Here is a 16,979-nt window from a genome sequence, read left to right on the forward strand (position 1 = left end):
GATGCCAACCTGTGGGACAAAATACCATGTGCGATCAGAACAATCTGATAGACGTTTCCAACGACGCATGTTATTCCAAAATCCTACGAGGATTTTCCGGAAAGTGCAGCTTCGTGGATCACGATGCCAATTCAGGCGTCAAGCGGCTAACTGATTTCCATATCGTGCTGAAGGACGTTCAAAAAGTATTCATACAAACGGATTGCAAACTGACAAACAGAACACTATCAGGTAGTTTTCTAATATACTTCTCAAACTGTGCAGTAATCATCAATGGCACAAAGTTTGACAATCGAGAAAGACACAACAAACAAACACCACTGGCAATATCGCTAGATGGTCTACAAATAGACAAAGGCGCTCTCGAGGAGAATATAACTATAGAAAAACTACAAGAATTAAACATCCGCAACCGTGAACGAATGGATTCAATAGAAGAATCATTTGCAATCCATATCTCAACAAATATCGGAATATTTTCGATAATTATAATTTCTGGAATAGTAATAGCCATAACGAAAATCAACAAACGCACTAGTAACGTATTTAAAATTGGCCAGCATCCATTCCCAGAACCCCGCAGAACATTACCAGAGAAGAAGGAAAATTCAGAGAAACCAACATCCGCTAAAATCGAACCGGGACGGTTCGAACTTCATGAGGGAGCAGTTACCGTCAATTCCAAACGGCAACACCAGCCATGCACCAGCTCGAACAACCTAAACAGCGGCATCATCACTTTTGGCCAAACGTCCCATCTTCACTGAAATAACATATTCAACGTAGACACCACAACACGAATCAGCATAACAGGCAACGGTACGCAACTCGAGAATGTAGGTATCAAATTCCCTTCGGCTCATTGAGTAGGCATAAATTATAAGTCATGTAAACTGGAAGCGATAATAAAGTTAGTCTTAATCTTACAGTGAACAAGTGTAGTTCTTTTTTAAAAACGCTCTCCTTTAATTTAAAAACGTAAGTTATATATATATATATATATATATATATGTGTATGCATAACAGTTATAATTTAATTCCTAGATATCAGTTTTAATTAAACGCACGAAAGTGTTATGTTCTACAAATGTTTTGTTTTATTTATTCTTACATGCCACAGATGTGAATAACTCCAGTTAAGGTGTCAATATTGTCAATATGTGTTAAGCACAAACAAATTTCAAACAAAAATCTGCGATCGACTTCTTTGTAAACATAGGTAGACTCTTTACCGAGACGCATCAATTTCAGCACCAAACATATGGTGATGATTTCGGAGGAAAACTGGAAACTTTTGCGATCGATACGATTACTTTGCAAAAGTATTAAATAAGTATGATATATGGATACAAATAGATGATGAATAAGCATAGTTTTTGTTATAATGTTTCATATTACTTTCTTCGAAAAGTTCGTGGTAGTGTGTAATTATTGTAGACTAGCTGACTCGGCGAATTGCGTCTGGTCCAAAATTATTTTTTTGATATGAATTTTTTCGAATGATCACGTTTCATTACTAACGAACGTTCGTTGGTCCAATCGCAGAACTTTCCATTGATTGATCTTCTAATTTGCTTTCGCAATTTCTTTCATTATAAATTTCCTATTACTTCTACCAAAACTCATTATAATTAGAAACATTGTTATCTCCGTTTCATGGAATATGTAATATGTTTGATACAGAAAAGTAAATTTTCATTCATAAATTTTATTTTCAAAGCGCATTATTTCAGCTGACAATCTATTGCCATTTTCATTTATTTTTTAATTTTTTCTCATTATAACATTGATCTACGAGCAGATACGAATACACCAAAATAAAAACGGCTCAAATGTGACCATTCTTTCCTCGGATTTTGCGCTCACCAACACATTTGGTCTTCCATTTTTATTTATATAGATAAGATACAAGAGTGCGTTATTTCGCCTGAAAATCCTTTTTCATTTTCAAATAATAATTAATTTCGTTAGCGCAAACATCGAATCAAATAACAACGTTCAACGTTCATTGCAAAGCATATGGGAGTTCAATTTTTCGACCTGCATCTAGAGTTTTCCGAAAATTGTTCAATTTTTCTCTCCGTAATATTGATCTACGGGAAGGGAAGAATACAACAAAATAAAGATGGCTTAAATCGAACGCCTCCCATTTTAATTCATATCCCATTTTAATTCGTATTAATTCTATTTTTTTCAGTACGAGGCTAAAAGTTAAAGTGCGAATTTGCGACCTCTTTGTTAGAAACTCATTTTACGACCGTAATACAAACATTTTAACAAAAAGTTTCTCATTCTTCTATCCTATTTGTATCCAAATATAATATTTCTTTCACATCATACAAATTAATCGTATCTATCGAAAAAAATCCAACAAAGTAAACCATTAGATGTATAATGTAGGGCTTCGTTTAAAATGAATGTATGAAATGTAAAAAGAGAATCTATAAATTGAACATTTAATGGAAAAAGTAGACATTTCGATCGTCTATAACTCAACTTTTTATTAAAAGATATCAAAGAAACTGAATTTTTCGAAACAAGCTATTGAATAATTATAAAATGTATAGCCTTATCTAATCGAGAATCTCAATTCCAATTTGCAATTACCGTGGCTCGCCCCGGTAATAGCAAAACAAAAAAAAACTTCGAAGTAGCTCAGATTCAATTTCCATCGAATCACATTCGTTTTTAACCGATTCGGTTGATTCAGCAGTAGCCCTTTATAAACTCCTTATGTATTGTTCTCGCAAGGGCAGAAATCAATCATTAATCAACTTTTAGCTACTTCCGCAAAACCACGCAAGCCATTAGACCTTCACAGAGTCACCGATTTTTTTTCACTAAAGAGTCCATTCTATATATCCAAATATTTAGCACTAAACGTGCCAGTCATTTGACCGGTTATGGACTTTTAAACTGAAAACGAGTAAACGAGCAAAACGAGGAAAATACTGTGAACACGTATCGTAGACGAAAAAGGATTAGATGAGTCTCATATTCACAAAAAAGAGATGAACAAAATGAACATGTTGCGATTGATGAATCTGTTGGGAAAGAAATACGAACAGGTGGTAAAGCTGGAAGATTACAACTTCAGAACATTTTCAAACAAAAGCCCAACAGGATATGTAAAAACCTCACATTGTGAAGGGTAGAGTTAGAACCGCATTTTCGTTAATAAATGACCGTCGTGTATGGTGTGGTTTTAAAAATGCACATCAAAATTAGCAAAAAGTGTGTTTGAAACCGATAAAACCTTATCGCAAAATGAATTAGATGTATTTATTGGAAAAATGCCTTCTTCAGTACAACTCTCTGAATATCAATACTCAAGCTCATGGAACCATCTACAGGTTGCGTGAGTGCTGTAACCACATATAACTTCTTCACAAGCATATCCCTGGCAACATAACTGCTAACAAAAAAAACTACGTTAGTTGGAACAATCCGCTCAAGTAAAAGGGCACTACCAATAATTGCGAAACAAGAAAAAAAGATGATGAAAAAAAGATATGGAACTCTTTTCGTCGAAAATTTGAAAAACAAATAATTGTAATAAGGTAAATCATGACTGAAACTTCTCAAATCACGATACAACCTCAATTCAATCAATACAATTGTAGTTTGAAAACGCAGTGTATTTGTTGGACAGTTAGGTTGGATTTATCAGAATTGACTTCGCTTGATAGTGCGAGTCTATGTCTTTAATTTCCGAGATATTATGTAAATATTTATAGATATATGTAAACATCTAATTCTATACTAACAAGTTGAATTTATTCAAATGTGTTGGAATAAGATTATATTATCATACGCTTTTTGGACTTGATAGGGATTGAAAACATAAAATTGCACTATGAAACGATACCATTTCCGATAAATCCAACCTCACTGTCCCACGGATACACTATACACGATGTGCAGTTGCTTGTTCCTTGGACTTACACACATGTGTCCGAGCCGTAAATGACTTGTTTGCTGTAATCCAGATAGGATTTACTTTTACAGTGGGATGCGGCAGAACTTGTCGGATTGCCCTCAAGACTAAGACGTCCGCTGGCATTGAGCCAATCCAGCACTCGAAGAGGCACCCGGCAGCGTGTGGTGTGGACTGTCCGCAAATCGAAGTAGGTACCCCGGCTCCATGGGCATTAAATCATTCTTCCGTAGCTGTCTCTGAGCACTTGGCTGCATTTAAGTGCAGCACTGGCTGTGTTCGCTCGAAAAATGTAATTCCAACCGATCCCTGCGGTGCGACAGTGCGCCATCCTATTGGCAGTAGTTGTGGTTGGAGACACTTTATCTTCAGAGGAATCCCAACCCAACGCTCCGACAGGTTGGGAGGGCAGAAAATTGAAAACATCGAACAGAGCAGACGGTTATCGTGATTAATTGAAAACGATACTTCCAACTGTTACGGGCTGCTCTAGACAACATGTGATGACCAAATGGCCAATGTCGTTGGCAGATAGGACCAAATCGTGAAACAAACCGTTCGGGACGAGAGCCAGTACAGCCGGAACGATAGAGCACTTGTGTTGATAATTGCATATCCTAGCCCTCGCTAATTGAGCGGTTCTCGACTGTTAAGCCGAGATTTGACGGAACGTTTTCGTCCTATGATGAATTAATTCAACGCAGGTTCTATGCTTCAACGGATGGTTTTTTTGCAAAGTAAAAACAACTGGAAACAGTTATCTATCCTCGAAACTGCGAATTATAGTCGATCTGAAGGTGAAATGACAAGCGCTTTTTCTTCACAAGCAGCTAAACCGGTAGTTTGGGATTTTGTCAATGACAGTCATTCGTTCTATATCAATAACACTCTGGAAAGAGACCGTTTGGTTAGAAAGTGGCCCTTCAATGGTTGGTCATTTCTCAGAGAATCTTTTTCCCATCAAATCTAATGGTGTGTGGTTGATATTATCTAAATCAGTTGAAAACCCAGCATCAGAACGAACGAAAATGACGATTATATGAGTTTTACGAATAAAAATGGTTTGTATTCAAAACCGTATTAGAGGCGAATGAACTGCAAAGTTTAAAGCCTCTTAAAAACAAAGAAGAAGAAGAATACAAAACAGTATTATTGCTCATTCATTAATTTGGCAAGCATGATAGAAAGAGTCTAAAGCTTTTATTTAAAATAGCTACGTACATGTATAGGGGAGAAAATACTTCTTTCTTTCAAATCCGCTATAAATAAATCATTAAATACAAAATTCTGGAATCGAATGTAGCATTGGAAATTGCAATAATGATATCGACTACCTATAGAATGTATTTCGAACTTTGCAAATTCTGGATTTTGCTCTATAAACGTCACTGTTGTCGTAATTTGATATCGATCAATTCAATGTGGAACATGACAGGGCCTGGCCGGGTAAGGGAGTAAAAAGTGCCCCCAAACCAAATCACTAGCTGTATGGCAAATATTGTAAAGGATATTAAATAAGAAATTTTGGTGGTTTTTTTGAATCCCTATGTGGTTTGACGTAGGATCTATAGTGAAAACGTACTTTTTCGATTATTTCAAAAAAATACTGAATGTACATCTTACTACGGTGTATCAAAAAAAAATATCATAAAAATATTTCATCAAAAATTTTAGTACTAAAAAAAATATTGAAATTTTGAATTTTTTTTTTGGGATTTAGAGATTCAGTACTACTCTAATTCATATTTAAATGTGCTCTTACGGCTTTTCTAGATTGATAAATATCTTCAAGCTGTTTTTCTCAAATATCTAATAATAAAAATAAAATAATAAAAAAATAATACACAGTACAAAAAAATGTTATAAATTTTCTGGCATTTCGAAATTAAAAAAAAATATAACTTTGAGACCACAAATCCGATTTGTTTTTTTTTTATTTTAATCTTTCAATTGAAAACCACGAATACAATAAAATAATCGATTACAAAAAAATAAAAATAATAATGTAGACGATGAAGAAAATTATTTTTGTGTCACACAATGCTCTTAAAAATTCAGGAAAGATTACGCCACATGTAGAAAAAAGACACATACGAACGCATTTAAATAAAAATTTGAGCAGGAGTAGGTCTCAAAGTTATATTTTTTTTTTTCAAAATTTCGAAATGCCAGAAAATCTAAAACATTTTTTTGTACTGTGTATTTTTTTAATTTTATTTTTATTATTAGATATTTGAAAAAAAAAACAGTTTGAAGATATTTATCAATCTAGAAAAGCCGTAAGAGCACATTTAAATATGAATTAGAGTAGTACTGAATCTAAAAATCCCAAAAAAAAATTTTCAGAATTTAAATATTTTTTTAGTACTAAAAGCTAGAGATTTGGTTTGGAGGCACTTTTTACTCCCTTACTTAACCACTCTTTGGAAATATAAAAAAAATATTTTTTGATACCGCGCAACACTGAAAAAAATCACACATATCTAGAAAAGCCGTAGAAACACATTTGAATATGAATTAGAGTAGTACTGAATCTCTAAATCTCAAAAAAAAATTTCAAAATTTCAATTTTTTTTTTGGTACTAAAATTTTTGATGAAATTTTTTTTTGATAATTTTTCTTGATACACATAAGATGCACATTCAGTATTTTTTTCAAATTTTTATCTCGGATCCTTTGAGGATGGCGTGAAATAAACGAAAAAGTATGTTTTTCACTATAGATCCTACGTCAAACCACATAGGGGTTCAAATAAACCGTCAAAATTTCTTATTTTATATCCTTTACAATATTTGCCATACAGCTAGTGATTTGGTTTGGGGGCACTTTTTACTCCCTTACCCGGCCATGCCCTTTGCATTTCACCCGTCCGCTTCGAAAGGTTCGCGGAATTCAGCCAACGGGGTCAATACGAAATCAATCTCTTTTCCTTGAGAGGCTGAAAATATAATGTTTTGTTACCTTTGAGGTCTGGTAGAGCCTGGCCCCCGCTTATCGTACTTGGACCAATGGGACCAACCCATGTGTGCGGGCATCGTGCGTGAGTAAAGAAAAACCCAAACAACCTCTCTCTCCCTTCAAACCTTCGCCATACTTACCTGGATCCTGCTCGGCCGCAACGATTCGCTAACCACTAATCTAGAAAAAAAGAAAATATAATAAAATTTAGAATAAACTTGCCATGTTCTGCTTATTAAAAGTCGACTCCAATTAATATAATGGTTCTACATTCTTCCGTTTTAATCATGAGTCCGCTTCGTTTTTGGTTGAAAGGCGACCCTGAGGTTAACTTCCACCTCTGAGCTAGCCAGAACTTATAAAATAAGCCATTCGTGATTTGGAATCACAGTATCAATCCAGCTAGCAAGCAGCCAACATTCATGCCTAATACCGTTATCACACACATATGTGAACAGCTCGATACAAGAATGGAAAAAATGGAAGATATTGCAAAACAGAAGGTCAATTTTGTTCGGTAGGACCACCGCGGTGATTTTCATGTCGTTGCATCACGTACACGCACTCAAAATATATTTCGTCTTTAGGGTGTACCATCCTGAGCTAGAGTGGTCTTTGGCGATTTTGTCAAATAAACCTTTTGTTACCTTTTCTTCATTTCTCTCGATTCAAAAAATATTATATTATCATTTTTCAATTTAGTGCAGCATTTTAAAATGACTATTTATGTTAAAAAAATGAAATTAAAAAAATTATATAGAAACCATTTTGGCTTTTTTTTTGAATTTTGAAAACTCGCCACGCGTTTGAAAATATATTTTTACGTATTGTGACCAAACTTAAGATAAATCGCTTCAATAAACAATCTTTTAGATCCCTAATTTTTTCAAACCGTGATTTTAGTTATTCGCGGTGATCTAGCCAGACTATTGTGTGCTCCCGTGGCCGAGTGGTTAGCGTCAAACCTAACATGCCGGGGGTTCGGGTTCGATTCCCGTTCTGGTCGGGGAAATTTTTCTTCAAAGAAATTTCCTCTGACTTGCACTGTGGTCACGCGTATTCTAGAGCTTGCCACTCAGAATGCATTCAAGGCGTGTTATTTGGCATAGAAATCTCAACTAAGTACTAATGAAAATGACGCAAGTAATACTACGTTGAGACGGCGTAGTTCCTCTAGGAACGTTAGTGCCATATAAGAAGAAGAAGAAGCCAGACTATTCGGAGGATAATCGGGGTTCTACTGTACATTAGAAATCTAAAGAGAGTCGAAACATTGCATCGCAAGCAAACCCCCCCCCCTTTAGTAAACTTCCTTCTGGAAATACTACACTGCTCTTTAACAGTATCAACATACATACAAATTTCTATGGGTGCCGATGTGTCAAGATCAACATGGCTGTTTATGTCCTTTTTGGAAAGTTGAGACGTTTCGTTTTCAGTCACATAATTTCATCAACAAATGATAGGTATTTGAATTAACTTTCTAAGAAAAGATATGAATGGCATTCCATCGACGCCTCAACAAAACATGAAAACCAAAATTTTCCGAAGTTTCTGGTAAAAGTAGGTTTACTTCAAAAAATTTTGGTTCTCTTGTTTAGTGTTATCCTGAAAGTATGAATTTTGTATGCCATTCACATATTTTCCTAAAATTTTTATTCGAAAAGCATAAAACGATCGAAAATTTGTCAAGAGATTCAAAAGTTTGAGGGTATCAAGAATGAATACCGAAAATAACTCATGAATTAGAAAAAAGTAACTAATTTTACAAGAACAAAAAACTAAGTTTCTTTAGTTTTTACTATCGACACCTGGAAAACTGAAGCATTCGAAAAAAATCGAGATCAGTTCGAAATATAAAAAATGGGGTGGGTTATATCTCCGATACAACGAGAAGGTTGACGTAGGACTCTCGTTGGCTTAATAATCAATTGTTTGAAGTAACATCTAATTCAACTATCAATGAATGCATGTTTGGAAAGATTTCTGAAATATCCAAGCAATTTCAAGCACAACGCTTCCTTCGCGCATTGTCTGCGGATGCATTATGAGGTGAAAAAGTTTCACGTGGGGGTTCGGGTTCAATTCAATTGAGAATTTAGGAGTGTATTTGGAATTTTATGAATGTTGTTTTGAATTATAGAGGCTTCGAACTTTCTCAGTATATTCTCCTCTAACCTTGAAAAAGGCCGTGTTGGAAAACTAAACTATACTATCGGATTTCAGAAAGATGACTTAGAAAGCCGCGCTGACGCTGCCGACCTGTCGTTAGCTGGATGACTGATGAATCATGAATGACTTATCTGTAACTTTTTTCCGATCAATCATTCAATTTTCGTACATTCAAGTATTGTTTCTGGATTAAAAGTGGCGTCAAAGTGCTGTACATTTCAAGCCGGATGTGATAAAGGAATTTTCCAGTGATTTTCCAGCTGTGATTTTCGATGGAAGACTGGAGGTGAAAATTCTGTTCTCAGCGGTTGCTGTCGGCTGCACCAACACCACGTAAACCATTCACTTTGGATTTTCTGTTGCCATTCTGCGAAAAGTGCTGCATAGCATAATTTTCAAATTGTTTCTTTGGCGAATGATAATTTTGGAAGCGTTAAAGATGAAATTTTGCTAAGAGATACTGACAAACTACTTGGAGATGCAATAGTGTCACTCTAGACAGTTTTAATGCTAAAATATCTTTTATCGTAGTTTGCAGCTCATTAGTAGTCCTATGTTGCGTTATCCGTGATTTTTGTTATTCGAGGTGATCTAGACAGACTATTCGGAGGATAATCGGGGTTCTACTGTACAACAGAAATCGAAACATTGCATCGCAAGCACCACCCCTGTGTGATTCTACAGCCAGTCAATTCGAAAAAAAATCACCGATCCGAACTTACATTATTTAACCGGGGAGCAAATCACACCAGAAGGGGTGAGAGCATAACAGCAGCATCAATATCGCCAGCAGTTATAGCAATAGCGACCGCAAACGATTTCAAAATTGTCTGGTATCCAGAGGAGAACCGTAACCCGAACCAGCACACAGTGATGTAATGGTAGTGAAATTAATCGCCTGTGGTTCCACTCAGTGTGTCTAGAAAAGAAAATGCATGACGCGTGCATTGACAAGAAGGACCCAAATTCCGACAGCTTCAATCAATTCAATAAAAACATGCCACTTTTCAGGGCCACCGAACATTACACTAAAGAGTGATTTCTATTCAATTCAAGGCAACAATTCGGTGCATTCTAATGTAATATCCGAAATAAACAAAAAAAAAAATAGGTGGGTTATATCTATGATACAACCGCAAGGTTGACGTGGGACTACCTTAGCTTAGCAATCATTCGTTTGTATTGATTAAATTCTTGATTGAATGAAACAGTTTCCAAATTCAATTGAATTCAATATATTTGCTATGTGAGTGGAGGCGATCTGGCGTAGTGGTAACATCCATGCCTCTCACGCTAAAGGTCACGAGTTCAATTCTCACTCCCGACATTCTTCCAAAAATGGAAGTAAGAAGTGACGAACCAGCCAAATGAGTTGAAAATCACTATAATACAGATAAAAAAAAATTGCTATGTGAGTAAAAAGATTGAACAAATGCCATGTAAAGTCAATTCATGCATTGTGATAGATTGTTCTTCGTTACAAGTAGATTTAATGACAGACCTTTTACGTTTGGTATGATGCCTAGGACAAAATATATGTATGGAAGAATGATCAAACGTTTGATAAACCAGCCTAAGACTGAAAATCTCTCTAATAAAGACAAAAAAAAAAATCAAACGATTATTTTATTTACATTTCCCTATGAAGTTTACATCTCTCAAGTGTACGTACTTCTCGAACCGCGAATTTGCTTGAAACTGGAAAGTTCATTCGCTTCTAGTGTGCTTCTATTTTCCCAGGTTCCTAAGTTCAGAAGATCGTGTTAGGACAGACATATTCTAGGCTGCATAAAGGCAAACGAGGACAAAAGTACTCGAAGTTTGCATTTATTTGCAGAGCCGATTCCCCCCAGAAACCTTGGTTCTGAAATTTGTGTTAGGGAAACACATTTCCATCGGAACAAAAATATCCCCAACTTGTATGAATTCGCAATGCCGATTTTCCCACGCTCCATGGATTTGAAGTGTGTGTTAGGGAAACACATTTCAGTCGGAATAAAAATACCCCCGACTTACATGTATCTGCAATGCCAATTTCCCTAAGCTCCATGGATTTCAAGTCTGTGTTGGGGAAACCTATTCTAATCGGAACAAAAATAACCCCGACTTGTGTTAATTCGCAATGTCGATTTCCCCACGCTATATGGATTTGAAGTCTGTGTTAGGGAAACACATTTTAGTCGGAACAAAATATACCCCCCACTTGCATGAATTTGAAATGCCGCTTTCCTCCAGGCACCTTGGTTTAGAAATCTCTGTTAGGGAACACATTTCGGTGGGAACAAGAGCTCCTCTCACTTCCATGTGTTTGCAATGCCGATTTCTCCATCGCTGTTTGGTTTTGAAGTCTGTGTTAGGGAACATTTTTCGGTGAAAACAAAAGTCCCACTATTTTCATGTATCTGCAATTCCGATTTCCCCAAGGCTGCTAGGTTTTGATGGCTGTGTTGGGGAAACCGTGAATCGGGCCAATGAAAACGAGGCAATTAGGGCGTTTAGATAACGCCTAATATTTTAAAGTAATTCAATTGTTTATCTAATGAGAAATAACTTTTCGTTAGTTGCGATAGATGCGTGGAAATATTCCCTATCAATTGATGCAAACATCTTTCCGATCCAGTAAGAAATGTTCGAGTTATAAGCATTCGAGATCTTTCATTTTTTCCTGCTTGTTCTGTGTTTAGGTTTTCATTTTACCCCCCATATATTCCGGTTAGACGTAGTCCCACGTCAAAAACAAATTAATTTTTTATAATTTGTTTGCTGGGGGAGAGCTAGTTTTTGGAGTATTTTGACGTAGGTTTACGTCATTCATTTCACATTTACGACCAGTCGGCAGCGTCAGCGCGGCTTTCTAAGTCATCTTTCTGAAATCCGATAGTATAGTTTGGTTTTCCAACACGGGCTTTTTCAAGGTTAGAGGAGAATATACTGAGTTCGAAGCCTTTATAATTCAAAACAACATTCATAAAATTCCAAATACACTTCTAAATTCTCAATTGAATTGAACCCGAACACCCCGCGTGAAACTTTTTCACCTTATAATGCATCCGCAGACAATGCGCGAAGGAGGCTCTGTGCTTGAAATTGCTTGGATATTTCAGAAATCTTTCCAAACATGCATTTATTGATAGTTGAATTAGATGTAACTACAAAAAAAATGATTACTAAGCCAACGAGAGACCTACGTCAACCTTCTCGTTGTATCAGAGATATAACCCACCCCATTTTTCATATTTCGAACTGATCTCGATTTTTGTCGAATGCTTCAGTTTTCGAGGTGTCGATAGTATAGACTGAAGAAACTTAGTTTTTCGTTCTTGTAAAATTAGTTACTTTTTTTCTAATTCATGAGTGAAAGGGTGTGTCACATCAAATTGCATCACGGAAAAAACGCTGTAGAAATTCGCCCAGTAGACCGATCCTTTTGAAAATTTTAGACAGTAAAATAAAAACTATTAAACAACTTTTGGCATTTTCTTTTTATTCATACTTCGAGCCCAAGCCCGTATGCTCGCACCTTCCTCTTTACCCCGTCCATAAGGTTCTGTACAACGTCAGGTTGTAGTTTTTTTTGAACAGAAATCCATTTTCTCTTGAAGTCCGCCTTCGATTTGACAACTTTTGGGTTCTTCCGAAGGACCTGCTTCATAATCGCCCAACATTTCTCTATTGGGTGAAGCTCCGGCGCGTTGGGCGGGTTCATTTCCTTTGGCACGAAGGTGACCCCGTTGGCTTCGTACCACTCCAACACGTCCTTTGAATAGTGGCACGAAGCAAGATCCGGCCAGAAGATGGTCGGGCCCTCGTGCTGCTTCAATAGTGGTAGTAAGCGCTTCTGTAGGCACTCCTTAAGGTAAACCTGCCCGTTTACCGTGCCGGTCATCACGAAGGGGCGCTCCGCTTTCCGCAAGAGCAGATCGCTTGCCACACCATGTACTTTTTGGCAAACTTGGATAGTTTCTGCTTGCGAATCTCCTCCGGAACGCTGAATTTGTCCTCTGCGGAGAAGAACAACAGGCCCGGCAGCTGACGAAAGTCCGCTTTGACGTAGGTTTCGTCGTCCATTACCAGGCAATGCGGCTTCGTCAGCATTTCGGTGTACAGCTTCCGGGCTCGCGTATTCCCCATCATGTTTTGCCTTTCGTCTCGGTTAGGAGCCTTCTGAACCTTGTACTGACATGAATGAACTTGACAAATTCAGCTTATTGGCGACATCCTGGACCGAACTTCTCGGATCACGTCTAAACTGCTTAACTACGCGCTTGTGATGTTTTTCACTGACGGAGCATCCATTTTTGCCGTTCTTCACCTTCCGGTCGATGGTTAGGTTCTCGAAGTATCGTTTTAGTACTCTGCTGACCGTGAATTGGACGATTCCCAGCATCTTACCGATGTCCCGATGTGACAACTCCGGATTCTCGAAATGAGTGCACAGGATTAATTCACGACGCTCTTTTTCGTTCGACGACATTTTTCCCAATTTTTTTACGAAAAATTGACAGTGAAGCATGGAAAACGTGATCTATAGACTCTTATCCGATTTTAAGCGGAAGCTGAAGATATAATTCCTAAAAATTAAATTTCTACAGCGTTTTTTCCGTGATGCAATTTGATGTGACACACCCTTTATTTTCGGTATTCATTCTTGATACCCTCAAACTTTTGAATCTCTTGACAAATTTTCGATCGTTTTACGCTTTTCGAATAAAAATTTTAGGAAAATATGTGAATGGCATACAAAATTCCTACTTTCAGGAGAACACTAAACATGAGAACCAAAATTTATGTGACTAAAAACGAAACGTCCCAACTTTCCAAAAATAACATAAACAGCCATTTTGATCTCGACACATCGGCACCCATAGAAATTTGTTCAATCAATTCAATAAAAACATGACACTTTTCAGGGCCACCGAACATTACACTAAAGAGTGATTTCTATTCAATTCAAGGCAACAATTCGGTGCATTCTAATGTAATATCCGAAATAAACAAAAAAAAACAAATTATTTTTTTATGATTTGTTTGCTGGGGGATTGCTAGATTTTGGAGTATTTTGACGTAGGTTTACGTCATTCATTTCAGAACCGGGGTGTAAGTCAAAATTTCGACAGCGAGCGCTAGAGTACAAGGTTTTGAACGTTAATACCTCTTTGCCGGCTGAACGGAGTGGTATGATAATCAATTCGTCCGAAAGATCAAATGTCCAAGAGTCCAAACTGCTTTAAAAACAAGTTACATAAATCTGTATATAAACGAATGGCCGCTCGGAAATCCACTCAGTTATGATTGCGCAGCGGTTTTATACGATCGCTGGTATTCGGGTAATCGGCATTGGAAAAAAGAATCAAGGTGCGGATACTATTGTACTTGTATGCATTTCTGCAGACCGCAATGAGTTTCTCCAACACTGACTCAAAAATCGAGGAGTCTGGGTAAATCGGCATTGCAAATATATGCAAGGTCTGGGGAAATTGACCTAAATTGGAATTTTTTCGCAATTGAAATCGATTTTTTTCGCAATTGAAATCCCTTTTTTTCAATTCGCTCAGAATAAGTTTCAACAGGTTATAGTGCCTACTTCTCAACCTTCTTACACTGATTATGATGTCAAATAAAATCATGCAAGTTTCAAAGAATGTGTGATGAATCAAACATACTAAAGTCAACATATGCTTTAAAATGTCTTCACAAAATCGGAATCACAGTTATTCAAACACATTCAGAATGAAACATGTCAAATATCTGATCTCAACTTGGGTTCATGAAGTGGATGTGATGAATGATTCTTGCGAAGAATATCACAGTTTGAAAAATTATGGAAATCATGAAAGAACGTGAACTTCACTGTATCAAAAAAATATTCTAGGTAATAGATGTTTTGGAAATTGGCAATTAGTAGAAAAATCAAGATTAAAAATATAGTCTGATAATGATTCACGCAAGTTCAAAGTAGAGTGAGTTTAAAAATTTGAAACTTGAATCTTTCATGTATTAATGTTTATCTAATCTATTTCATCCAAACTTTTCGTAAACTGTAATTAACATTAATGATATGGCAAAGAATAGTAATAAAACGATTTTGTTTTTGAATGAATTTCCATGACAACATCGAAACTTAGGTAACATTACCAAAGGCTTAACACTAACTTACACGAGACAAAAATGCTCACCAACCAAGATCAACACCAACGTCAAGTGCCATTTACCAGTGGGCGTGGTTAAAATCTCGAAATGTATCGATAACCGGAGATAAGACCGCGATACGTGGCGGCGTCGAAAGATGGATGCTTTCCACTTTCCACGTTCATCACTTTTGACAGCAGGGCGGGTTCGATTTCTTACTCATTCATCCCTTCCGTGCCCAACAACATCTCGTCTGCCTCACGTTAAGTGGATTTTGCCATGTTGATTTTATCAGTATGAAATTGATGCAACATGTGTGATGATGATTAACCACTTATTAATTACACGTTTTCTGTTCGTTTCAGACTTGGACTGGTGGAGCGAGATGAAGTTTCCTGAATGAACTAATGGCATCCCGATTTGGGCCTGTTTACTTATGATACCGGTATGTAGCATACGCAATAACTTGATAAAAAGATTGAATTCATAATTTTCTAGACCGTTATCGGACTGATTAATTTTCATTCAAAACGAATCAATCATTGAATACAAGATAAGTCTGATCACGATCCATATGCCATTCAATTCGCAGAATTCAATTACTCAGAAGAGAGCTTCAATTACTCACTACTCAATACTTGAGCGGAAATTCATTTTTTATCCATCACCGAAAGATAATCCACCGCGGGAAGCTTTCGGCATGCCTCTGTCGTCAAACGTCTTCATCAAAGCCGTTAGCGGCAGCAGCTGTAGGAAGGAAAAATCAAAGCTAAGCTTCTCGAGTGCAGATTTCCATGGAAACGATTCCCCGGCCAGTAAATCATCAGAAGAAAAATTCTTAATGACACCGCGTGCCAGCTCGGATGAGTGCCTCCGATCGTTGTGCCTAAGCACATTTGAATGCAGGGAGAGAAGGACCTTTTCAAAAGTCTGTTTCATTGGTGCTGATTTGTTCGAGAAAATGTTGTGCCTCTGATCTTCTAATAATTAAAAAACTGAGGATATTGATTTTTAGTAAACGCTTCTTCAGCAACTTCAGATAAACTTGCATCCGATTAATTTTCACTAGCAATCTTCCGTTTAAAACAACAAAAATGCTAATGCCTGTTGATGCACAATGCACAAAATTCGTCAGCTCACCTTCCAACTTATAGCCTTCAACATTCAACTCCCTTTTCTAATCAAGATATGCGCACGAACTTGTTAGCTACTGTCTAACAACCCAACCATGTGTCCATGTGCAATGTACGACCAGCAGCTGCTGGGCTGCCCCGGGGTGCAAAATGTAGATGCAACGGCAATGTTAGCCAACTCGTTGACGCTGGGGCTCTTGTTCTGGTGGTAGAGCGAAGATAGCAAAAACCACTGGGCGACCGGCAGAAAGAAGCACACTCACTCAAATGCACATATGTAATCCATAACATATTTCCAACAGGACCGCCACAGAGGAGCTTCGCTCACTGGTGCAGGGAATGGGGGAGCACGGAATGGCGAAGCCCCGTCCTGCCCCCAAGTGGAGTTTGAGGAATTTTCAAAAGAACTCATACATATACATCGCGCTTCGTGTGGCTTCTGACCTTAAGATCGCTTCCCCGTTATTATCCCTAAATCCTCGGATGAACCCACCCATATCCCAGTGCTGGCCGAAGCGCTTCTCTGGGTCACGAGGTAATGCCATTTTTTTTTCGTCTCACTTCTCGGCTCTTCGAAAGCTGCAGTTCCTGGGCGAGATTATAGGGCTGGGATAATCTTAATGATAATGTGGATCCCTTCCGGGCTGAAC

At 37.3% G+C, this 16,979-nt stretch overlaps 1 protein-coding gene across 4 annotated transcripts in view; it reads left to right on the forward strand.

The window, feature by feature from the left end:
- LOC129764402 (EGFR adapter protein-like) overlaps positions 1 to 16,979 on the forward strand; it is a 205,003-nt gene that overhangs the window by 89,855 nt on the left and 98,169 nt on the right. For 3 of the 4 annotated variants that reach the window (XM_055763431.1, XM_055763432.1, XM_055763430.1), the window contains exon 3: positions 15,562 to 15,641. The gene's annotated coding sequence lies outside the window, so the exon portion shown is untranslated. Of the gene's footprint in view, positions 1 to 15,432; positions 15,491 to 15,561; positions 15,642 to 16,979 lie in introns of those variants that run through there. The other variant, XM_055763433.1, reaches the window with a different exon arrangement.

Source organism: Toxorhynchites rutilus, chromosome 2, assembly GCF_029784135.1.
Source record: "Toxorhynchites rutilus septentrionalis strain SRP chromosome 2, ASM2978413v1, whole genome shotgun sequence".
Classification (NCBI taxonomy): domain Eukaryota; kingdom Metazoa; phylum Arthropoda; class Insecta; order Diptera; family Culicidae; genus Toxorhynchites; species Toxorhynchites rutilus.